Below are 25,680 nucleotides of genomic sequence, written 5' to 3' on the forward strand. Positions count from 1 at the left end.
ATATATATATATATATATATATATATATATATATATATATATATATATATATATATATATATATATATATATAAAAAATGTATGTATGTTTTAATTATTATAGTGCTAGATGGAGTTTGGTGGCTCCTGGCTTCTTATATACATTTCTTGGATATTCCAACACAGACATCTCTCTCTGCTATACCTCCTGACAAAAACCAGCAGAGTAGAAGTCCCTCATAAAGGCCACAGAAGGAGTTCAAATCCGAGAAGGGACTGACAGCAGGGCCAATATTCCATTTTACGGTGAATTATGATCAATTGTATCAGATTGTGTGTTGCATTCAACTCCTCCATGATATGATTGTATCATAGAAACAGAGATTATAATAAACAATTTGATTTACTAACTGGCAGATAATTTAGTCTGTACTATAAACAGGTCCTCTTTACATGGAATCTGTCACCAAGGAAAGAGCATGGACTTGAATTTCAGTAATTAGCATCAGGTAGGAATTCTTCCGCTGTCACATGAGGATAGGAATGTTTATACGATAGGTTAGGAATATTTCTGCCGAATGTCACTGCCTGGCGTACACTTCCAAAGTAATAAAAATTCACTCCAGGGTAGCCCTATTGAAAATAATCAGCTGCTTCCAGTGACAGAGCAGAGCTGAGAGCTCCAACTCTGGGCAGCCTTTTGCTACAGAGTCCAAACATTAAAGTAGAACTAAAGGCAAAACATTATAACCCTTGTAAGGTTTATTTTTGCCCTCAGTGTCCCATTGGGGAGATTTCCCTTCACTTCCTGTCCCATAACGAAAACAGGAAGTGTGAGGAAATCTATGCAAAATTATGGGGACCCCTAGGTCACCAGAACTAGTGTCCCCATTGGAAAACTCCCCTCTATTACTTTTCTGGGGATAACCCAAAAATTTGTGATTTTTGTTTACCACTATCCTTGAAAGTGAAAGTAAACAGGACTAATAGAGAGGGAACACAGGAGTAGACAGCAATATATAAATAAATAAAACACAACAAAAAAAATAAAAGTTTTGCCTTTAGTTACACTTTAGGCTGGGTTCACACCGCTGCGGGGGGAGAACCGGATGTGATTCGCACAGCAAATCACATCCGATCTCCGTAGCACTGCGAGTTCAGCCATACAGATAGTATGGCTGAACTCGCAGCTGTCCCGCAGCAAACTCGCACAGGACCCTTTTTTGGGTCCGCAACGGAATCGGATCGCATGGGGGTTCACACCATGCGATCCGATTCCTGTGCGAGTCGGCAGATCGCACTGCGATATGCCGACGGATCTGGGGGTGTCATTAACATAACATTGACACCCCCAGCCGTCCGCATAGGGCAGTGTGAACTGCCGGCGGGAGGTGAGCGATGCGGGAAAACGCCGCGGATTCGCGGCGTTCCCGCATCGCAATAGTGTGAACCTAGCCTTAAAGTGCAATTTCACCTGTAGTGCCGGTTCACACTAGTGCGATGCGAGAACCCTGCGAATCAACTGCGGGTTTCCGCATCGCACTCAACAGGCACGGCAGTTCACACTGCCATATGCGAACTGCTGGGGAGTGTCATTATATGTTAACGACACCCCCATTTTAGCTCGCATATCGACAGTTCGGACATGAATTGGATCGCATATGTGTGAACACACATGCGATCCGATTCTGGTCCAAACAGAAAAAAGGGTCCTGTGCGTGTTTGGACCAAATGCGGTGCGATATCAGCCATACTACCTGTATGGCTGACATCGCACCCGCACAGACATCGCATGTAATGTGAACAGCAGTGCGCTGCGAATTACATGCAATGTCTGCCATCGCGCTAGTGTGAACCGGCACTTACAGAAAATCTGTAAGGTGACCTTACACTGGACCCCCTTCCCATTGCACCCGGTCCTGCTAACCTGGAGTCTGGCGATCTCCCGCACTGACAGATCCCTATGGCTTTCTTTCCTCTTTGCCTGCAGGACGGGCTACGCGGGTTCTGATTGGTCGGCGCCACCCATGCATTGGCCCGAGTGCTTTCACACTGGGGTGGTGCGCTTTGCGGGATGTTAGAAAAAGTCCTGCAAGCAGCATTGTTGGGGCGGTTTGGGAGCGCATCGCTCCCAAAAACACTCCTGCGCATTGCAATGAATGGGCAGTGCTGCCAAAGCAACAAGGGCGCTTTTAATCTTTTCTTTGGCCGCTAGCGTGGTTAAAAGTGTGTCGCTAAAACAGTAAAGTGCCGCTAAAACTAGCGGCGCTTTACTGCTAATGCACCTCCGTCCCAGTGTGAAAAGTAGCCTTAGTAAGTACGAGGGCTCAATGCAAAATGTGTTTAACCCCTTCTTTGGCCACTAGCGGGAGATAAAAGCGCCCCACTAGGGACCAAAAAGTGCTGCATAAAGTGGGGTGCCTCTAAAGAAAAAAATTAAAAGTCAGCAGCTACAAATACTGCAGCTGCTGACTTTTAATAATCGGACACTTACCTGTCCCAGGGTCCAGCGATGCGGGGGGAACGAAGCCCCCCCCCCCCCCTCGTTCCCGGCTCCGCTCGCGGCGCCGTCATTCGTACTGTTTTGCACCCGGCTGTAGCTTCACAGCTGGGCACCCACTGCGCATGCGCGAGCGGCGCAGGGCGCCGTGATACTCCGTACAGTCATCTGGGACACGCGACAGGTCCCAGATGACTGTGCGGCACGAGGGAAAGTGACGTCACCAGCCCGGGCAAGGAAGAAGGCAGACTACGAGGGACCCCTAGCAACAGGTATTTAGAGGTGAGTAAAAAAAAAATTTTTCCCAATTATTATTTTTTTTTTTTTAAAGATTTTTATCACTTTATTTTTTGGTGGCAACACCACTTTAAACAGTGGTAAAGTAAAACTAAACCAACACTGCTTTACCGCTAACGTACGGGCAAAACCATTTGTTGCAGAAAAACAAGACACCTCATGGAAACACACTGTAAAAAGGATACCTGTAATTATCCTCCTGATGGCCCTATAGAGGTCTATAGTGATCAACTGCACTAGCATACCTAGAGGAAAGGAAATTTCAGCCAAAGTCTCTTAGTGCGCATGCACACTGCAGCTCAAAGACGGCGGCTCCTACAGGCTTTTGAGCTCTTATATACGTAAACGTCATCAGCACATGTGCCATTTCTTCAGGACCCTGGGCCGTGACCGCAGCTCCTGGTAGAGTGACGTCATTGTGGCCCTGGCCTATCACAGCACCGGAACCCCCACCAAACTTGTGTTTTTGAGAGGAGCTAGTGCTCCGAACAGGTCAAAGAAGCTTGAAAATGCACAAAAACTTTTGTTCCAGCTTTTTATTTGGTTTATAAGTGATTAAGAAAATACCATCTAGGAGGGTTTGTGAAAAAAAAAAAAAAAAAAAAATAAAAATAAACACAACAAAAAAAAAAAACACAACACTTATGCTCAAAAAAGCGCAAAGGAGCTTGAAGAAGCTCAATAAAAATGTGCACAAGAGCACAAAAAAGCACAAATATGCATGAGCATTTAAAGTGTAGCAAAAGCCTTAAACAAAAAAGTACTACATATGTGAGACTTTACCAATCCTTGGATAAGGTGGCTGCATTATTCATTTTTTTTTCATGCCCCCCCCTCCAATTTGCCTGGTGATCCTGCCAGTAACACTTCCTGCCCCAGGGTATCTATGCTCACACGTCTTCCTCTCTTTCTCTCCATTAGAATGGAGATGGGGCATTCAATGTTTAAAAGAAGATAACAGTTAAAGTGATTGCAAAGTCTCAATGGCTTTAGAGACCGACTTGGAAGTCCGATGATCAGGAATTCTGACAATACTCCGACTTTCCTCACCTACATGCTTGTTTACGGGGAAGTGAAAGCAAATGCCCTTGTGTTGGTCTAATACTGGGGTAAGACTTACAACCCTTTTCCCTACAAATACATTACAACTATAACGATTTTACAGCATTTTTCTGCAAGGCCAGTTTTGAGATTCTTATCAGCCGCAGCTGTCTAACCCAGTATTTATGTGGGGTGGGGGCCAAAATTTTCCAAAGGTTACAAGGTTGTAAATTAAATAAGTATGCTTTAAAGTGGTTGTAAACCTCTGCCATGAAATATGAATAAAGCATATCCCTTTGTACTGTGTACTTGTCTCAATATAGATCACTAAGGCCCCTTTCACACTGGGGCGCTTTGCAGGCTCTACAGAGCTAAAAATAGCGCCTGCAAAGCTCCCTGAAACAGCCGCTGCTGTCTCTCCAGTGTGAAAGCCCCGAGGGCATTCACACTGGAGCGGTGCGCTTGCAGGACGGTCAAAAAACTCCTGCAAGCCGCATCTTGGGAGCGCTGTAGGAGCGGTGTATTTACCGCTCCTAAAGCGGCCCTTCCCATAGAAAACAATGGGGCAGCGCTGCAAACCAACCTGCAAAGCGCCACTGCAGCGGTGTTCCCATAGAAAACAATGGGGCAGAGCTGCAAACCCGCCTGCAAAGCGCCATTGCAGCAGTGTTTTGCGGGCAGTTTTAACCTTTTTTGGCTGCTAGCAGGGGTTAAAGCCAGCCCATTAGTGGCCGAATATCGGCGCCAAAACCTCGCTTAACAGCGCCGCTTTACCGCCAGCAACGCTTTGGTAATATGTATGTATGTATGTATGTATGTATGTATGTATGTATGTATGTATGTATGTATGTATGTATATGTGATTAATATGTGTGTGTGTATATATATAAAAATATAAATATAAATCAGTGCATCCTGAATTTTCAGTTTCGGCACCAAAATCTCCAGTCGCCGCACCTCTAATATATACAGTATCTCACAAAAGTGAGTACACCCCTCCCATTTTTGTAAATATTTTATTATATCTTTTCATGTGACAACACTGAAGAAATTACACTTTGCTACAATGTAAAGTAGTGAGTGTACAGCTTGTATAACAGTGTAAATTTGCCGTGTCCTCAAAATAACTCAACACACAGCCATTATTGTCTAAACCGGTGGCAACAAAAGTGAGTACATCTATATATCTATCAGATAGACTAAGACTAAGGCAGCGAGTATAAATACACTGACCAGTGAGAATCCTTTCAAGGTCTTCGTCCCGGAAAAATTCCTGAAGCAGGAAGGATTTTCATTGGAGAACGATCCCGTGGCCGTGCTGACCAATGATGGCTTGCCTCTGTTAGATGATGCTTACGGGATCTGGGGTTACTAGTGCAGTGTATGGTATACGGATAATTTTCTGTAAAAGCAAAAAACGTACCCTTTCACTAAGCTGTCCTATAGTGCAAAGGGTCACATCAGGGTTAAAAGAACATTAAAATAATGATATAGGGCAATGTCCATGACTGCATAGTCTCCGCAGTCTTACAAATAAGACATCAAAGGCCCAATAAAAGCAGGCCAGATGCAATGTAGGAAAGTTTAGGTCGGTCTTTGGGGAATATAATTACAGGTTGCAGAACTAAACCTCATCTCTGCAAGTGGTATGCAGACCTCTAAAAACTCCAGTAAAAAAAAAAGGTATGGCATATGTACATTCATAAAGTCTGCAAGAGAGGACCGACCATTAACCTGCACCTAAAACAAGCCATAAAAAAAAGCTTAAGAGGCAGGCAGACTATAAAAACTATACACAAAGTGAGTGAGCAACACATGTAGCCTGGACTGGGATGTAACATACAATGGAATAGATTTTTAAAAAGAGAATCTTCTCAAAACGAAGAACCTACTACACAATATGCCTGTTTTTTGAGGCCCGACCCTGACATCTACTAGGACCTTTTGGAACGTCCCAAAATCATGGTATTACTATAGAGAGAGTCTCTCTATCTCTACCTCTCATAACATAGCTTCTAACTTGAGTTTGTTCAATTATAGTAAAGTCTTCCTTTTTAAATTGTACCTACAGGTAAAGCCTATATTAAGGCTTACCTGTAGATACTGTAAATATCTCCAAAATTTGCAAAGTTTAGGAGATATTTACTATATACGTAAACGTCATCAGCACATGTGCCATTTCTTCAGGACCCTGGGCCGTGACCGCAGCTCCTGGTAGAGTGACGTCATTGTGGCCCTGGCCTATCACAGCACTGGAACCTGCGAACCCGGAAGGAACTTCGGGAAAAACGTCAGCGGTCTTGGCAGTGTGCAGGCACCAATGAGAGAGCTTCATTCCAAGGTAAGTTTTTCATAATGAGCTAGTACGCGATGCATACTAGCTCATTATGTATTTGTTTTGCAGGGTTTTTTGGGGGGGGGGGTTTACAACCGCTTTAAACCTTGACAAAAAACCTGGAAGCTGATTGGTTTGTATGCAGAGCTGCACCAGGTTTTGCACTCTCCAGTGTTATTAGAGCAATGTCGTCATGGACTTGGCTTGGGTACAAAGTCAAAGCCATGCTAGAAGATAAAATGGTCTACCCCAGGCTGTTGTCACCAAGTTGGAAGTGGGCAACTGTCTTTGTATGCTGTAGCATTAAAGCCCACTCTGGGATCAATGAAATATTTGAATAAAATAATTCGGAACGCTTGTTTTTACTTACCTTTACCCACGGTCATGTGACTCCGAAACTCCAAGTCTACTCTTCTTCGTTTACTCCTTGCTTGAGGTCCTTCTTTAGATGTCTACGTTGATACCTGCAAGATGTTGGCACTTTCAATTGGATGGCCACCAATAGGGTCCTCTCTTAGGAGAGAGAGAAGAGGACAGATGTCGTCATAAGGGGAAGGTAGATGGACCAGTAGTCTTGGGGTGCCATTGCAACGCAGCAGTAAGGGACCGGTTAGGGGACTTAGGCAAGTATTGCTGGCTTCACAAGGTAAGTTAGCAAAAAAAAATAAAAAATGCATAAGTTAGAGGCGGTGGGATGGTAACATTTTAACTTTGTCCTGGAGTGGGGTTTTATTGCAATAATTTAGTGGGGGTCTACCTACTTGTAATCGTTCCCTTAACAGTAGTAAATCTAGTGGTCTCAGGGAACACATCCCTAATCTCTGATGATCACCTAAAGCAGGGGTCTCCAAACGTTCTAAGCAAAGGGCCAGTTTGCTGTCCTTCAGGCTTTGGGGGGGGGGGGGGGCAAACTAACCAGTGGGAATAGAAAATGCCCCAGCATCAGTGCCCCAGTAGTGGTAATGGGAAGAATAGTGCCCCCACTGTTGATATCAATAGGAGAATATTGCCTAATTTATGGTGTTAGCAGGAGGATCAGTGCACATCTTTGGTGTCAGTTAGAGCTGCACGATTAATCTCTAAAGAATTGAGATCGCGATTGCACTCTCCTCACGATCTTAAAATAGCTTTTTCCCAATTCTATGCAACAAGAGCAGAGAATTCTCTGCTCACTTCTGACAAAAAAAAATGAAAATAAATCCAGGCAGCCAAGTTTTAAAACAAAATTGCTTAGGTGGAAGTAAAGTGAAACATTGGAATACTAAGTCCTTTTAGAGTAAAGGAATAAACTTCGTCTGTAAATGAGGTCAGTTTAACCACTTAAAGACTAAAACTTTCTGTAAAAGCAAACTTACCCTTTTAGTTGCTTACAAGTTAAAATCAGTATTTTTTTCTAGAAAATTTCTTACTATTTTTTTTTTTTTTAGCAGAGAACCTAGAGAATAAAATGGTGGTTGTTGCAATATTTTATGTCACACGGTATTTGCTCAGTGGTCTTTTAAATGCAACTTGCTAAAAAAATAAAAAAAATAAAAGTCAACTGTAAAGTTAGCCCAATTTTTTTGCAGAATATGAAAGATGTTACACTGTGAATTGTGATCTTTATTCTAAGCAAAAAAATTGTGATTCTCATTTTAGCCAGAATCGTGCAGCTCTGGTGTCAGTTGGTGGAATAATGCCCCAAGGGAAAGATAAAGGCAGGCAAGGCCACATCCGGCCCCTCCCCCGGGCCACAGCTTGGAGACCACTATCCTAAAGAATGATGTCAGTCTCCAACCACTCTAGTAGAACTATCTGACTATCTATGACAGTTTTTAGTAGCATTACATGTCATAAATATTATATGCAGCCCTTTGCAAGTTGACAAGCAGTGCTTTAAGAGCCTCATACACACGGGGGCTTTTGTAAATGCTTTTCTCCTGGCGTGTTTAAGCGCATGAAGGGCTTGGGTATTTATTACATTCAAATGCTCAGAGTAAGGCTGTAATAGCCAAAACAAGTCAGCATTGATCCTGTGTATATGGATGTAGCCAAATAAGGGACAATACCAAGAAGTTATCGAGTTGCCGATTTCTGCTTTGGATGTTCGAACAGGGGAGTGGGGATTCCCCAGCCTGAGCACCAAATCTCAACAAGTATTTTCCAATTGTGCGGTTACGCTTCTGTATCTTCTGCTTGTATTTATTTTTTTCCTTAGCCTGAATATTATCACGTTTAGATGTTTTTTCAGCAAAAACGCTCTTCTCTTGAACATGTGCATGAGGCCTAAATGACCAATATTGCCAAAATGGATTCGGATAACTGAACAGATTCTTATACATTGTAGCCACATACTGTAGTTTCGGCGGTTGGCACAATCTGTAAGGGCATTTATTCTACTTTAACACTGGGGCGGATGGGTGCCGGCAGTAAAGCGGTATATTTTTAGAGCCACTGTACCGTGATATTCGGCCGCTAGCGGGGCGGTTTTAACCCCCTCTAGCAGCCGAAAAAAGGGTCAAAACTGTCCGCAAAGAGCCGCAGCGGTTTGGCGGCGCTACCCCTACAGCACTGCAAAGATGCAGCTTGCAGGACTTGTTTGACCATCCTGCAAGCGCATCGCTCCAGTGCGACAGCCCGAGGGATGGAGAGACAGGTGAAGCTCATTACAGGCGCTATTTTTAGCGATGTAGCGCCTGTAAAGCGCCTCAGTGTGAAAGTATCCATACAGTTGTGATGCTTTTCACCACCCTTTGAAAAGCAGTTATTGGTAGAATGCTTTTCAGGGAGCACATTTGACAGGTGGTGGGAGGTCATAGGTCAGATGTCAATTGCCTGATCAATGGCAGCTGCCATATATCAAACCTGATATTTTTCCTTTAAGGATGTAGATCATTTGGCTGTTGTCCTATATTCAGATCTTATTTTCTGTCTCAAATTAAGTATGTCAAATTTGCCATGTAAATGTGAGCAAGGCAGTTTCATGCACAATTAAGCAGGATTTTCCAGACTGCAACAAAATAGCCTGTATGTCTGCTTTATAAATTCTTTGTTTCGGCTCACAGATAGAAACATTACTCGGATTCCTGCACCAGGGGCAAGACAAGAAATAACATCTCCGCTCGCTTGGCTGAACTTACTGCTGCTCTTAAATATTACTTTTGTGTTTGACATTTTCAGTTATTTTCTTGACATTTAAAATTCAGATGAGAATCAGCGATTTCTTATAACCTTGGAAAGTAGGGGGAAAAAAAAGAAAAAAAAAAAAAAGAAAGAAGAATGTTCATTTAAAAGCGTAATTCCATTTAGAAGGACCTGTTTTCTTATTGCCATTCACATCTGGACAAAGTAAGGGCCATTGGGGAATATTCGCAATGCTAATTAAAAGTGATCCTGTCATTAGAAATGACACCATAAACCAGGCAATGAGGGCAATGAGGGCATACAAGGTGAAAAGTACATACCACTGGGCTCACTCATTTCTGAGCATCTAGGAATCAATGAACCCTGGGTGTATATACTATGCAAATCATGACCGATATAAAAGCGAAAAACACACCATATCAGGTGGCGCAAAGGACACCAAGGTATATAAAGAGAGCACTTCAGGGAGAGAAAATGTCCATTCGAGAAGGTTTAGGAAATCCATCATCCTTAAAGAAAATGTAAACCCAACATTTTATATATATATATATATAGATATAGATATAGATATAGATATAGATATAGATATAGATAGATCTCTCTATATCTATTAGAGCTGCCACGACGAGTTGACGTAATTGATTAAATCGACTACAAAAATACGTCAACGTGCGTGCAGGGCGTTGATGCATCACAGTGCTCTGTATCTCCCGCTCTCCTCCGTGCTGCCGTCCCCCTCTCTTCTCCCCCTCCGTGCATCTGTCCCCCTCCGCGCCACTGTCCCCCTCTCTTCTCCCACTCCGTGCTGTCACCCCCCCCCCCCCCTCGGTATCTCAGGATGGAGAGCGGAGGTAGGAGCCGGTAAACCCGGCTCCTTCGTTTTCAGAATGGACAGAGTCAGTAACCACTGACTCTGTCCATTCACATAACTGAAACATTGTAACTGCCTGTGATTACAATGTCTCAGATAATGAATGGAGAGAAGCCGCTGTCTTCTCTCCATTCATTATCAGTGCAGCAGAGGCTGCAGAGAAAGGGACCTGGGAATCTCTGTCCCCAGTCCCTTTCCCTGTCTCAAATGGGAGATGTCAGAGGTCTGTTAGCACCCCCCCCCCCCCCCCCAACAGGGCTGATAAAAAAGAATTGCAATAAATAAATAGAAAAAAAAAAAAAAACATATAAAAATTGTAAAAACACACACACACACACACACACACACACACACTGTCCTTACACACCCTCCCCCTTAAAAAAAGAAAATATTGTAAAAAAAAAAAATTATAAACATTCATGAACTTCTGAACAGAAAATATAAAGATAAGATAAAAGTATATATATATATATATAAATAAATGGTAAGAATAAAAGTACACACTTATATATATATGTACTAATTATATTCTTTTATCTTACTTTTTTTGTAAGGTTATCCAAAGGATTAATTAATCAAAAAAAAAAACACTAGATTAATAAAAAAAAAAAAAAATAATAAAAAAAAAAATCATTGTGTAGTCGATGACTAATTGAAAAAATAATCGATAGATTAGTCGACAGACAAACTAATCCTGTTCTCTTTGCAATGCTTGTGTGAAATCCCTGGTGATCCCGAGTTCTTCCAATTCCCTACTAAAACTGACCACACAAGCCATGATAGCACAGCGTGGTCAGTTCTCTAGCCATGCTGGGAACTCAGCCTGCTCTCTTCCAATTATCAAACTTGTCCTGACACACCCATCCCCCCCCCCCGCCATTTCTCTTTCCCTAGCTCTCTGACCTCCTTATGCAGCCAACAGTAGTACAGAGCTTGAGGTCAAACATCACTACAAAACAAATATATTTTTGTAAAATCTTTAAAAGAATAAAGAATGTCTGTTCTGTTGATTTCTGCAGCAGATCGTCAGATAATCCCTCCAATTTGCATGGCCCTGAATGCAGATAGTGAGTGTTCAGAGCTGTGGACCTGCATGGATGAATGTACACATTGATGTGCCCCATGAGAATGATGATTTATTACAAAGCCCAAAATGAAAGATGTCATCTTTAAAAAAACATTCTATATATTCCTGCAATTAATATCCACTAAAAATAATACAAAGATATAACACAATGAATCCTCTTGTAAGTCTAAAAAATGAATAAAGTGGACGGAAACGTCTATTCTTGTTTAAAACCAAAGAGGAACAGAAAAGTTTATTACGGTTCTGAGCTCAAGCGGTTTAGCGTTCTTCCGCTGAAGTGCGCCGAAACTGAAACGAAGGGGCCTATTTAGGCCTCATGCACACGGACGTTTTTACAGCCACTTTTTTGAGCTTTTTTTGCAGCTTAAAAACGGCTGTCCATGTTAGTCTATGGCTTCATGCCCACCTAGGCGTTTTTGAGCTGCAAATGGCATAGGCGTTTTTAAGCTGTAAAAAAAACCCAGGACCAGTGCGTTCCGTGGCGTGGAGCTAGAGCTGTAAAAGCGCGAATCGCGGGAAAACGCGCAAAAACGCGCATAAACGCGCAACATATTTTCTTTGTTTTCTGAGTGCTATAGCCAAGAGATGTGTTTCTTAAAAAACGCTACTTAACGCTAAAAAACGCGCAAAAACGCCAATGCAAAACGCAGTAAAAATCAAGTTTTTAACAACAATTTTTCCAGGCATCGGAGCTAGCTTTGCAGCCAGTTTTTTAAAACGTCCGTGTGCATGAGCACTTATAGCTGAAAGTGGATACCGCTTATCCAATGGAAACTGGCGCTTACTCCACACCGTGCTCTGTATTTTACACCAATTTCATCAAAAACGCAGAATAGTGTCCCATGGTGTTCTCCCTGAATAATCCTGCAGAGAGTACTCTGATTGGAGGAGAGGTTGATCACATGACTGTGCTCACCTTCCTTAGTTCAAAGTCCTGAAGTGTAATGCATACGTGTAAGGCTCCATTCACACTTGTGCGACTTGTCATGCAAACTTGGAAATCAAAGCTGCATGACAAATCGTTCACCATGTTTTACAATGAGATAGAGAGAATATATATATATATATATATATATATATATATATATATATATATATATATATATATATATATATATATATATATATATATATATATATATATATATATACACACACACTGTATAATAAATATAAACACGATTTGCCTCATGGGCAAATAAATAATGCTGTGTACCTCATAAATAGGGATGGAGGTACTTCACTACGTGCATCAGATAATTATATATATATATATATATATATATATATATTTTTTTTTTTTTTTTTTTTTTTTTTTTTTTGATATGTAAAATCAGAATTCTGTACTTTATAGTGTGCTTTTTTGTGGTTGTGGTAGAGCCATACCTCAGCTTCATATGGTTAAAGAAAGAACAGTATGGGTAAACAAATGTTCATAGATGTGCTCGGCCTATTGCATTAGGGTGTGCACCCCAAAGCTCAAACCCTCTCACTTTTAAGACAGTGATCCCCCCCAATCCTTTTCTCTGCAGCCTCAGCTGCACTGCACAGTGAATGAATGAGAAGTGCTCTGTGCTGAGCATCTTCAGGTTCATTCACAAACTGAAGCATAGTAGACACAGTTTACTATGCTTCAGTTATGAAGGAACACAGTAAGTGGTTGCTACCAATCACTTATTATGTTTAGAAAAGGAAGGGGCTGGTAAAATTACATATTCACTGGCCCCTTCCCACTCTCCATCCCGAAACGATCTGCGGGAGAGGAGGAGAGGGAAGCCAGCAGCGCAGGGGGGGGGGGGGGGGGCGACATGGGCAGCAAGGGCAATCTGTGCCACACAGGGTGATTAGGGTGTGTCCAGGCACACCATGCGCGCATTCCTATGCAAATGCTACAATGTTCCTAACATTTTGTGATGGCATTATAAGTTTGCAGACGATTGTCTTCTATAAACTCATATAAGATTAGTTCTGCAGAAACGATTCTAAAAGTCGTTTCCTAGTGGTTGAGGAACTGAATGTGTGAAGAAATGTCACTTCTGCTCATGATGTTCTTCAGAAAAAAAGAACGTAAACTTACAGACATTAGGAAGGTCCGCATATATAGGACGGATGCATACGAGTATAAAACTCTGAAACAAACCGTTACTCTTATGTTGCCCTGACTTGATTCTGAAATGGTAATGATCAAATCCGGAGTTGCTTCAAGTTGATCATAAACCCAAATTAACATACATGTAAAGAAATGTAATTCTGAAAGTACACCAGCCACAAGTAGTAAAGTGTGGTCACCATCTTTTTTTTTTGTTTTTTTACTGCTGGTAAGGCCCCTTTCAAAACGTTTGGCCCACTCGGACCCGCCTGTCCGTTTTTTCAGGCGGATCCTAGCGGGCCACCCATTGACTTCTATGGGAGGGCAGATGTCAGTAGAGATGTGTCAGCTGACACCTGCCTGCCATCCGATCCGACAAGAACCGCTCAAAACAGACGGATGGGGATACATTTTCCATCAGTCCAGCGGATTGGATGAATTTGGACAGGCTGTGCATTTTTCATCTGATCGTCCCAAAGAGGAGAAGCAGGACTCCAAAAGGTACATCTGAACAGTAAGCGGAGACAACAGACCTGTCATCCATCTGCTAAGTGCGGATCCCCCGCTGAGCTAGCGATTCCACCCAGCAGATCCGCCCGGTGTGAAAGGGGCCTAAGGAAAATGCTCTTTCGTTTATTTGGTCATTATATGTAGCCAACCTGCCCCAAGCAGTGTACAAGAGGCCATAGAGTGTTACTAAACCCACAACAGTAAAATCAGTCTGTATTCACAGCCAAGTCTGCCACTTTTTTTATGAACTACAACGCTGCCACTTAAGCACTGTGCCAAGCATTTTCATCATCACACCCATGCAACATGGTTTTTGGGCAAACCGGGGGGTGGGGACATAAAATATGCAAAATCCATTTTTTTTTTTTTGCAGCCAGTGCAAATGAGCCCTAAAACAGCAATCAAAACCAGTGATAATCACTTTTTTTTTTTCCATTAAGGCTTCATGCACACGGGACGTTTTACAACCTCTCCTGAATGATCTAACTTGACAGATAATAACCGATGTTTAAAAGGTTTTGCCGCATTTGTGTTTAGAAGCTTTTTTTCTTCTTCTCAAAAATAGTCAAAAATTAAAAATGCCTGTAAAAAGAAAAACGTGGCTAAACGCGAGTAACCACGTTTACAAGATGTTACAGGTGTTTGAAAACAGGGTCAAATTTTACATTTTTTTTTACACACAGGTTATTTAGTAGGTGAAAATGGTTTAGCCACTGTTGTATACCAACAACATTTTCTGCAATCAAATTCAAAAGGAGGAATCTGAGTGGGAGCTAGGACCTGCGCCGAGACATCGATAAGAGGTCCTGTGTGTGAAGATGATCTCTGATTGGCTCTTCCACGTCCTAGTGTTTTTAGTTTCCGGTGGGCTCTTCCACGTCCTAGTGTTTTTAGTTTCCGGTGGGCTCTTCCACGTCCTAGTGTTTTTAGTTTCTGGTGGGCTCTTCCACGTCCTAGTCTTTTTAGTTTCTGGTGGGCTCTTCCACGTCCTAGTCTTTTTAGTTTCTGGTGGGCTCTTCCACGTCCTAGTCTTTTTAGTTTCTGGTGGGCTCTTCCACGTCCTAGTGTTTTTAGTTTCCGGTGGGCTCTTCCACGTCCTAGTCTTTTTAGTTTCTGGTGGGCTCTTCCACGTCCTAGTGTTTTTAGTTTCCGGTGGGCTCTTCCACGTCCTAGTGTTTTTAGTTTCCGGTGGGCTCTTCCACGTCCTAGTGTTTTTAGTTTCCGGTGGGCTCTTCCACGTCCTAGTGTTTTTAGTTTCCGGTGGGCTCTTCCACGTCCTAGTGTTTTTAGTTTCCGGTGGGCTCTTCCACGTCCTAGTGTTTTTAGTTTCCGGTGGGCTCTTCCACGTCCTAGTGTTTTTAGTTTCCGGTGGGCTCTTCCACGTCCTAGTGTTTTTAGTTTCCGGTGGGCTCTTCCATGCCCTAGTTTTTTAAGTCCCCATCTTTAAAATGTCAGTTTACTTCTCTCAATATAAACAAAACCACTTGGAAAGCTCGTTCTGGACAGCGTGATGGTGGGAGCAGATGCTTTCTTAGCAAGTACAACTTCATCCAGACTTGGCGTCTCCAGAAAGTGCAGCAACAGCTGTGGTAGAATACACCAAACACTGACTGCTCCGCCAAGTATCGGGAAAGATGTGTTGTCACAACATGCTAAAAATATCATCTTTTCTGTAATCTTTTTACAAAGTCTGTCCTCAACATCTCTCCATAGAGGATTGGTGCCTACAACTTATAAATACAGGTCTTACTCAATTCACCAAGTAAATAAACAAAACGTTAAAGTCCAAGTTCCCGTTTTTTACATTTTGAAGTAATTAAAGCATACATAACCCCAACAATGAAATTCTCATATTTGCTCACTTTTGGTCTCTTAACCTCGTGATGATGGCAGATTGGATATGTGCAGCAGAAGGGTGGGTGGGCCTTAACGGCCAGCTGCTGCACAAGTTCATGGGGCTCCAGGGTTGTGGGCTGCGAGTGCATTCACATGGCAATCAGTCAGTGTGTTGGGAGTGCAAACACTTTGTGGTCACGGTTTGCTATCCAGATCCATCCTGTTGAGATCCTGCCAGAAATCCAGTGCTGCCCTGTTCACTTTGTAGTCTTATGTCAAACAAAGTAATCACTAAGAAGCTGAGTCGCCATAACTGCAATACTGGATTCCAATAACAGGTGACAGCATCTATCATAACTCATTCCCAGTAATAGCCAGAGCATTAGAGATGAGTTTGGTCGACCTCCAAAAACTCTTCTCAAAGCCAAACTCCAAACTTGTGCAGATTTATTGCTCCAGTGAGCTGTGGAATGGGTCATTCCGGCCCCTCAGTCCGCCTCTTCGTTAATGTGACCAGCTCGCTAGAACATTATTATTATTATTATTATATTATAAAAAATAATAATACACAATACAATACTACAAAAAAAAGAAGGAATGGAGCACAAACTTGGAGTTTGACTAGAAGTCCAGAGGACATCCAAGCTCTTCTCTAGTAGAGCTCTAGTGAGCTTGGTGCGACCTCCAAACTCTTCCCAAAGCCAAACTCCGAACTTGTGCTTTTTTTTTTACGCTAGTGATCTATGGACTGGGTCATTCCTGCCCCTCAGTCCACCACTTTGTTAACCTGACCAGCTCACTGGTATAATGATCGGAAAAAAAAAAAAAGAAAAAGAATAAGAAGGAAAGGAGAACAAACTTAAAGTTTGATTAGAGAGAAGTTCAGAGCACATCCAAGCTCATCTCTAGTGGAAAGCAGGGGTCCCTCTGTTACTACACAGAGGCAACAAGCAGATCAGAGTAGGCTTTTAAAGTATGAGAAAGGATTCCCAGAGCACTATGAGTTTTCTAAAGAGACACGGTAGTACTTGTCTATTTTCAAGCTCTAAAACCTGAGCAAGAAAATTATAAAAAAAAGGAGGGGAAGAAAAGGTAACGGGACATTCATGTGTGTCGGTGTACATTTAAGCTTGAACAACAAGCTTACAACAAGAGGAAAAAAAAAAAATGGGAGGTTGTACTCCACCTGTTGGCTGAAAAAGAGAATACAACTTAACAATATGCAATAATTTATATTGCAAGAATAAAGCAAAGGCTTGTTTAAATCTGGACAGATGGCAGCCAAGTAACTACGACAGGGACCACACAATGATAAAACTGTATTAAAGCCACTTAACCAGTTCAACTAGAAAACAAAGAACTGGAGCAGTAACCTAAAATGAACCAAAATGTTTTAAATTTAGGGCAGAGTGGGGAAAGGGGGCTTCTGACAAAGTCACTGGTTCCCTAGTTGGTGCTCTAGGAATATATGAAGAATGCTCTCCAGACAAGAGGGAAACAGGAAATTTTCCTTGCAGCAATTGCCCTATAGTCATCTGCACAGCAAGTGCAGAGAAATCTCCCCTGTGGAGACATAATAGAAGCTCAAAATCGAACGCATCTCTACACTATAGCAAAAGGTTGAAGCATCACTTTAAATCTCAATGTGATCTTAAAAAAAAAAAAAAAAACACACACACACACACACACTTGTACAGAGAGAGCCGTTTACAATGTTAGATTACAAAGTAAAGTCGCATACAGAGCTGATGCTTAATTTAGATCACTAAACTTGAACAATGTTTATCTTGGCTGCGCCTACAGCCACTTTCCAAGGTACACAAAAGTGTTGTTCCAGCATTGCAAGGCTTTCTTTTTAGAGCTTATCGTAAAAGAAACAGTGAAATATTAAAGAACGCTGTCATTCTATGCCCTTAGCTCATATTTTTTCCTTTTGTTCTAAGCCACATGGCACAAAAAACAGCTGCATGGAAAAAATAATAAACAGCCATTTGATTGCCCATTCATTGCTTTAATGCTCCATCTCCAGCAGACTGTATACTTACCTTTCCTTCGCTCCCCTGGTGTCCTGCTCCATGCTGGGAGCCAATGGAAATATTTGGTACTTCCAGATAAAGGACAGTGCTGTCACCTAGGGAGTCCGTAGCACTGTGTAAACTTTCACGCCGGTAAATTGTTAAGCTGTCGAGAGCAAAAAAAAAAAAAAAAAGAACAGAAGAAGGAGGTTCTTAACAGAGCTGTGGGGGACTTTACAAAAGGTAAAAGCACAGATTCCTTTAATCAAGAATTTAATTGCCGGCCAAGTACATAAATATACCAAAAGATGTGATTCCGCCAGCCCAACTTAGCTACACTATATTACCAAAAGTATTGGGACGCCTGCCTTTATACGGACATGAACGTCAATGGCATCTCACTCAGTCTTAGTCCGTAGGGTTCAATACCCCCCCTTAGCAGCTATAACAGCATTTAACTCTTCTGGGAAAGTTGTCAACACCGTCACATATTCGCCAACCCTTCCCCAGAAGCACTGTGAAAAAATATATTTAAAAAAAATGATTTAAAGAACAATGTACAACAATTTTTTTTAAAAAATAGAGAAAATAATAAAAAACAAACTACCGACACACTGCTCTACTGACACTGTCCACTATGCGCCCTTGCAGGGTGTGTTTATTTTTTTGCAGGAGGATTTACTTCCTCTTTAAGTCACGCCCAATATGTAGCATGGCTTAAGCCACGCCCACCTCCCTAAAAATTAGATTTTGCAGGTTGGGATGCCTGCATCAATGGGCTCAGTGGTGATGCCATTGTTTGTTTGCTGCATTCCAATAATGCTGTTTGGGTGGCTGGAGGGCTGGGATTGGATGTCAGATTCTGCAAACCGTGCCGGGTGTTCAGGCAGTCTTGGAATTCGGCCCATTCTGCACTAAACCTACATTTCATATTTCAATAACATGTCAACGTACTCCGAAAAGTATCACCATTGCCAAGTCCCTCACCCTCCTTCACTGACATTGCTGCAGCTAAGCCTCAGGCAGACAAAGGGTGGGTTATATACATCCACAGGCTGACCGCGACACTGCTACAAAAAGCTTCATTCCCTGCATAGCAAGGCTATACAAAAAGTATATTCTTTGGAGACAATGGAGAAAGAGGTTATCCTGACACACTGCACATTGTTAAAAAGACAAGAGATATCGCTGACCACGCAGGAAGGAAGAAAATTCCGAATGATGCAAATTATTATGACAAGAGCTTGATCTTAATAATGTCGCACATTTGACACCAAGCAAAATTCTGCAGTGTGTTTTTTTAGTTTATCGTGAATTTTGAACATCCAGTTTCGCGGTATAGTCACTGTACCTTAATAAAGAAAGAATACAAGTGGACTCATTTAAAGTGGTTCCTGCACCATGTCACCCCCTTCCACCCAATACTTGTTGGCACTGTGGTTCCTCCAAGGGTACCCTGATCCACATATGGTGGGAATGCCTATCAGATCCTTCTGGCAGCATATCTTTGACCTCTGTACAACCCTCACCTGAAGTAGCTCTCCTGGCAATACTTTCTGGATCCTTCAAATCCATAAAAAAAAAAAAAGGAGGAAGACATCCTTTGACATTTATTATCCGCAGCTAGAATAGTCATACTTTACCATTGGAAGATGACCAACATACCTTCTATTGGGGAGTGATCCATGGAAGAGGACTCAGAGACCTTGAATGGCTGTTGGCACAGGAGGCTAAATGAGAACAGTTTTCACTAACTTGGACATCGTGGTCTATGTTCCGCTACTCATCCGAGTTTCTCACCTGGGCCTTGGGTGATCCCATACATACCTCTTCTGGATCTTGACGGAGTATACAGAACCTCTCTCCAAATTCTTAATTCTACTTTATATTCTTGATATATCCCTGATATTTTTTCCTGACTCCTTATTTTTGTCAAAAAATAAATAAAAAAGTGCTCTACACCTTAGTGCTCCTTACAACATATCTATGGATATTCAATTAAATCACGCATTTTTACTCTATGATCTATTATACCCCAATATCTTCCTAATAGTTACCATGATAACTGATACAGTTCGTTCCATCGTCCATGTGTTGATGAATATAGTTATTTTCCTCTTGAAGCTTATTGACCTATGTAACTGATCATCTTATACTTCATATACGTATCGGTGTTGGTCTATGGTTTGTGATCACAATTTTTGTTACAATAGATTGAGATTGAACGTCAGTGGTTCCAAACACTAAGGTCCCATACACACGATCGGTCAGATAGTCTTTTTCAACTGTACTTTATTAGACCATCCTCCCCTATGGAGAGCAGGATCCGATACAAAAAAAAAACGAAAGTGGATCCATTCTCCTCAGTGGAGAGGAGAAAAAAAAAACACAGAAGTGGATCAGATGGCAGTCAAGTGTAAACTGACAGCTAGTCCGTTTACATCCAGCTGCCCATAGAGCAGAGCTGGCTGTGTCTGCTCTGCATAAGCGGAGCAGGCTTGGGCCAGTCAAGGGCACGCTCAGCACAATAAGGTATCAGCAGAAGGATCCCCTGCTGAGCAAAACCGAATCCAGCCTGTGTGAAGGGGGCCCAAAGTTTTTTTTTACCTTAATTCATTCTATGTATTAGATAAAAAAAACTTCCACTGCCGTTTCTCTCTCTAAACACTAACCTACATCAATTCAGTGCTGTGCCCAGTGAAGTTCTTCTCTCACCTCTCCCTGTTCTTACAGACTGCAAAGATAGCATCAGGAGCCATTGGCTGCTGTTGATCAATACCTGGAAGGAGGGGAGCAGGGGGCGCCTATGGATGCACACATCCTGACCAGCTTGCTATGGTGGCACACACACAGGGAAGGAGTGGAGAGGGCCAGCAGGGGAAAGAACAGAAGGTAAAGGGCTACTATGTGCATTACCATTGCACAGAGCAGCCATGTATAACTTTTTTATTTATTTTAATATTAAAAAAAATAAAAGTTTTGAAGCAGAACAGAGAGGGTAGGCTATGTTTTGATTAAGGTGGGAGGAAGAAACCACCTTGAAAAGTAGAGGTTTGGGCCTCGTCTTTGAACAGCAGAAGAAATAATTCTGAAACTCAAACTCTTCATGGAAGTGATGACAAGAAAGACAAACTTACAAGTAAGGGTAGACAGGACTATCCCTAGTAGGTTAAAAGTGCAGTGTTCAGAACTGGCTGAGATCCCACAGAGTCACTACAAAATGTACAGGAGGAATGATGTGAGCAACATCCTGCACTAAGAAGCGAGAGGCAGGCAGTCAGAAGAACTGCTAAGGCCGAGATTTGTCCGTTGAGGTACTAAAGGCCAATTGCCGATTCAGATCAGACTAGAGAAAAGACAGGATTCATCCACGGTCAACTTCCTTGTGTGGAATTTCCTGGTCTTGAATGAAAAGAATGGTTCAAGTACGAAGGCAGACTTTGCAAGATGTTGATTAAATAGCTTTTAAGATCATAGAGATGATCTAACCTGGTAGGATAGGCCCCTTTCCCTCAGCAGCTGGCCTTCAACAGCCAAGATGTTTTAAAACCAGCAACTGAGAAGCAGGTGGCACTTGCTATCAAAAAAATAAAAATAAAAAGGCAGAACTATGACGGATAGCATTGGTTCAAATGCAAGGAATGGGATAAATTTACTTTTCACAAAAAAAGGTGTTCTATATCCATGATATTCAGACGTGAAATCCAATAAGCTTTCAAATAACAGAAATGATGAAACACTTTTATTCATGATAAAAATGAACAAGGATTGTTGGAGGAGTATAAAAACAAGTTTCCTCTGGTCAGCACCAAAAAAGACAAGACATTATTTGTTCTCTGAAGACAGTAATCCTGTGCTTGTTTCCTTGTTTCTACAACAAGATGCTGTCCTAAGTCAAATAAAAGTTAACCACTTAAGGACCAAGCCTCTGAGATTTGTCGTTTACAAGTTAAAAATAGTTATTTTTTTTTGCTAGAAAATTACTTAGAACCCCTAAACGTTACACATTTTTTTTTCAAACACCCTAGAGAATAAAATGACGGTCGCTGTAATACTTTGCCACACCGTATTTGTGCAGCAGTCTTACAAGCGCACTTTTTTTTGGAAAAAATAAACCCATAACAAACAGTAAAGTTAGCCCCATTTTATTTTTACATTGTGAGAGAATGTTACACCAAGTAAATTGATACCCAACATGTCACGCTTCAAAATTGCGCCCGCTTGTGGAATGGAGACAAACTTTTACTGTTAAAAATCTCCATAGGCAATGTTTAACCACTTGCAGACCGGACCAATTTGCTGGTCAAAGACCAGACCACTTTTTGCGATTCGGCACTGCGTCGCTTTAACTGACAATTGCGCGGTCGTGCGACACTGGCTCCCAAACAAAATTGACGTCCTTTTTTTCCCACAAATAGAGCTTTCTTTTGGTGGTATTTGATCACCCCTGCGGTTTTTATTTTTTGCCCTTTAACCAAAAATAGAGCGACAATTTTGAAAAAAAAACGCATTATTTTTTACTTTTTGTTATAATAAATATCCCCCAAAAATATATAAAAAAAACATTTTTTTCCCTCAGTTTAGGCCGATACGTATTCTTCTACATATTTTTGGTAAAAAAAAAAAAAAAAAAAATCGCAATAAGCGATTGATTGGTTTGCGCAAAAGTTATAGCGTTTACAAAATAGGGATAGTTTTATAGCATTTTTATTAATAATTTTTTATTATTATTTTTTTTTACTAGTAATGGCGGCGATCAGCGATTTTTATTGTGACTGCGACATTGTGGGGGACCCATCGGACATTTTTGACACATTTTTGGGACCATTGTCATTTATACAGTAATCACTGCTATATAAATGCAGTGATTCCTGTGTAAATGACACTGGCAGTGAAAGGGTTAACCAGTGGGTGGCAGTGTAGGGGTTAAGTGTTCCTAGGGGTGTGTTACTAACTGTGGGGGGGTTGGGCTTTCATTTAGTGAACACTGATCTCTGCTCCAATCACATGGAGCAGAGATCAGCGTCACTAGTTGCTAGGCAGAATGGAGAAATGTTGTTTACACAGCATTTCCTCCATTCGGCCGCTCCGTGAGACGATCGCGGGGATGCCCGCGGCGATCGAGTCCGCGGGTCCCACGACCGGACTCACGGGGGTCCCGACCATCGCGGGAGCGCGCCGGCACACTCCCGATGGCAGGGCGGCATTGAATATTGGACGTACATGTACGCCAATATGCCTGCCCGTGCCATTCTGTCGACGTACATCGTCGTGCGCTGGTCGGGAAGTGGTTAAATAAATTCTACAGGTTGCATGTTTTAAGGTACAGAGGAGGTCTAGGGCTATAATTATTGCTCTCGCTCTACCGATCACGGTGATACCTCACATGTGTGGTTTGAACACAGTTTTCATATGTGAACGCTACTCACGTATGCATTTGCTTCTGCACACAAGCTCGGCGGGACGGGGTGCGTTTAAAAATTCTTATTTTTTTTATACTGTTCTTTAAAAAAAAAAAAAAAGTTGTGAGGCTTTTATGCCTATAACAAGGAATGTAAAAGCATGAGAGGACCTCTTAAATATGAGATCTGGGGTCAAGAAGACCTCAGATCTTATATTTACACTAAAATGCAAAAAAAAAAAAAAAAAAAAACATTTTGTCATGAAAAAATAAATAAATAAATATGGCCCCTTTAAGAGCTATGGGCGGAAGTGACGTTTTGACATCGCTTCTGCCCTGCAATGGTATGGAGACGGAAGGACAAGCATCCAATCGTGTCCGCTGCCACCGATGGCTCCGGTAAGCGGCGGAGGGCCCCGGGGCACAGCGGAGGGGGGGTGGGGTCAGGGGGCCTCTCCCGACGGCGATAAACCACAGAGACCACTATTACCGGAAACCGGACCACCGAAGAAGAGGATACCAGGGTTATGGCAGCTAGCTGCTGCCATAACGAAGATATCCCTCTTCAAAGTTAGGACATATATTGGTGCGTGGTGGTCCAGAAGTGGTTAAATAGTTTTCTTTAGAAAGAAGGAATATACTTAAAACCTGTTACTTTGTTAAGGCTTCTAAGGCTACGGCTACACAGGCGATTAAAGTGTATGTCTAGGCAAAAAAAAAAATAATAATTATGTTGTACATCCCTGCCATAAAATACACTATTTAATATTGTTGCAAGTGCAAAAATATTCTGTTGATCATCCAAAAATCCAGTGAGCTCCTAACTTTCTAAAGTAAACTGAAATCCCAAGCAGTACGGCCTTCTATGCTGGACTACAGAATGCCACCCCCGTTCCTCATCAACAGAACATATGAAGGGGGTGCTCAACTGGCCAGCAGAGGAGATTGTGTACAAGGCAGATTGCTTGAGATTTCCCTGGAGTAAGGGCACCAGGCTGCCATGTCACTACAGGAAGCTGGGAGACAACTGGATTTCTGCCAGATCAACTGGTATGTACTTGCAGTTTTATAGGTGGTAAGGTTGAATAAAGCCACCAGTCCATCTAGTTCAATGTTGTGCGTGTACCATTTCCCATATATTCCATTCACCAAGATGCCCATCTAAGTTATTTTTAAATTAACACCTCCCGCTGACGCCACTGATTGTGGAAGGGCATTCCACATCCTTCCTGCACTAACAGTAAAGAACCCAGTTGTCTTACAGCCTGTCAATTCTTATTGCCTAGTTTCACACTTACGTGGTTATAAGGTTGTTATTATTATTATTATTATTATTATTATTATAATACAGGATTTATATAGCACCAACAATTTATACAGCGCTTTACAATATAAAAAGGAGACAATACAGTCATAATACAATAAAATACATGAGGATTAAGAGGGCCTTACTCAGAAGAGCTTACAATCTAATAGGTTTTTAGCAGTGGCGTAACCAGGGGGTGGCTTTTGAGGCTATAGCCCTGAATCTGGGGCCCAGAGTGCCTGCAGGGGTACCCAAGGGGAGGGGAGGCTCTCTGGGGACCTGGTGCAAAGCGGAGCTTACAAACTAATAGGTTTTTAGCAGTGGCGTCTCTAGGGGGTGGCTTTTGAGGCGATAGCCCTGAATCTGGGGCCCATAGCGCAGAGTCCCTGCAGGGGTCCCCAAGGGGAGGGGAGGCTCTCTGGGGACCCTGATGCAAAAGGGGAGGCTCTCTGTGGATAAACACACATGTATATTACTGTATATACATGTATATGACCGCCGAAGCGTATAACTCTTTACTACACTGCTATGGGCTCTAGCCCCAGATCTTTTGTAGACCTAGCAACACCCCTGGTTTTTAGTAAGATTTCCAGGATAATGTCCACTGCAACTCCAATGTGATTTGGATACAGCTGTGATTCAGTTCAGAAAGACACTATATAGCCTACTAGAAATTTCCCTGGAATTGCATAGACTTTGAGCACCTATGCATTTTCTATACAGTTTCCATTAGACTCTATGGAGGTGAAAATTACATCTTACCGCACAGGACCATTTAGAAAAAAGCATTGTGTACGGATTGCATATATGTGAAGGTCATCATAGAAAGTCATGTTATTTCACATGTCATGTGATTCCATACATTCCGGTACGCATATGAAATCACATCAGTGTGAACCAGGGCTTAAAGTGGTTGTAAAGGCAGAAGGTTTATCCTAATGCATTCTATGCATTAAGATATAAAGTCTTCTCTGTGCAGCAGCTCTCCCTCAGCTCAATCTACATCCACCGATGTTGCACGAGAGACTCGGTTGTCCGTGACTATTCCTCATTGGCTGAGACAGCAGTGAAGCACCATTGGCTCCTGCTGCTGTCAAAGTCATTGAGCCAATGGGGAGAAAGAAGGGGTGGAGCAGGGCCATGGCTCCCTGTCTGAATGGACACACAGCTGTGGCTTGGGTGGCCTCATAGCAAGCTGCTTGCTGTGGAGGGCACTCAACAAGTGGGAGGGGCCAAGAACATTGAAGAGGGACCTGAGAAGAGGAGGATTTGGGCTGCTCTGTGCAAAAC

At 42.2% G+C, this 25,680-nt stretch overlaps 1 protein-coding gene across 2 annotated transcripts in view; it reads right to left on the reverse strand.

The window, feature by feature from the left end:
• Window positions 1-25,680, reverse strand: part of LOC143996111 (phosphatidylinositol 5-phosphate 4-kinase type-2 alpha) — a 179,344-nt gene that overhangs the window by 92,410 nt on the left and 61,254 nt on the right. The window contains exon 1 of one of the 2 annotated variants that reach the window (XM_077490959.1): window positions 5,051-5,073. The exons of the other annotated variant lie outside the window; for it this stretch is intronic. The gene's annotated coding sequence lies outside the window, so the exon portion shown is untranslated. Of the gene's footprint in view, window positions 1-5,050; window positions 5,074-25,680 lie in introns of those variants that run through there. 2 annotated transcript variants of the gene reach the window in all.

Source organism: Lithobates pipiens, unplaced genomic scaffold (genome assembly GCF_037356315.1).
Source record: "Lithobates pipiens isolate NorthernLeopardFrog02 unplaced genomic scaffold, aLitPip1_a1.2 Scaffold_19, whole genome shotgun sequence".
Lineage (NCBI taxonomy): Eukaryota > Metazoa > Chordata > Amphibia > Anura > Ranidae > Lithobates > Lithobates pipiens.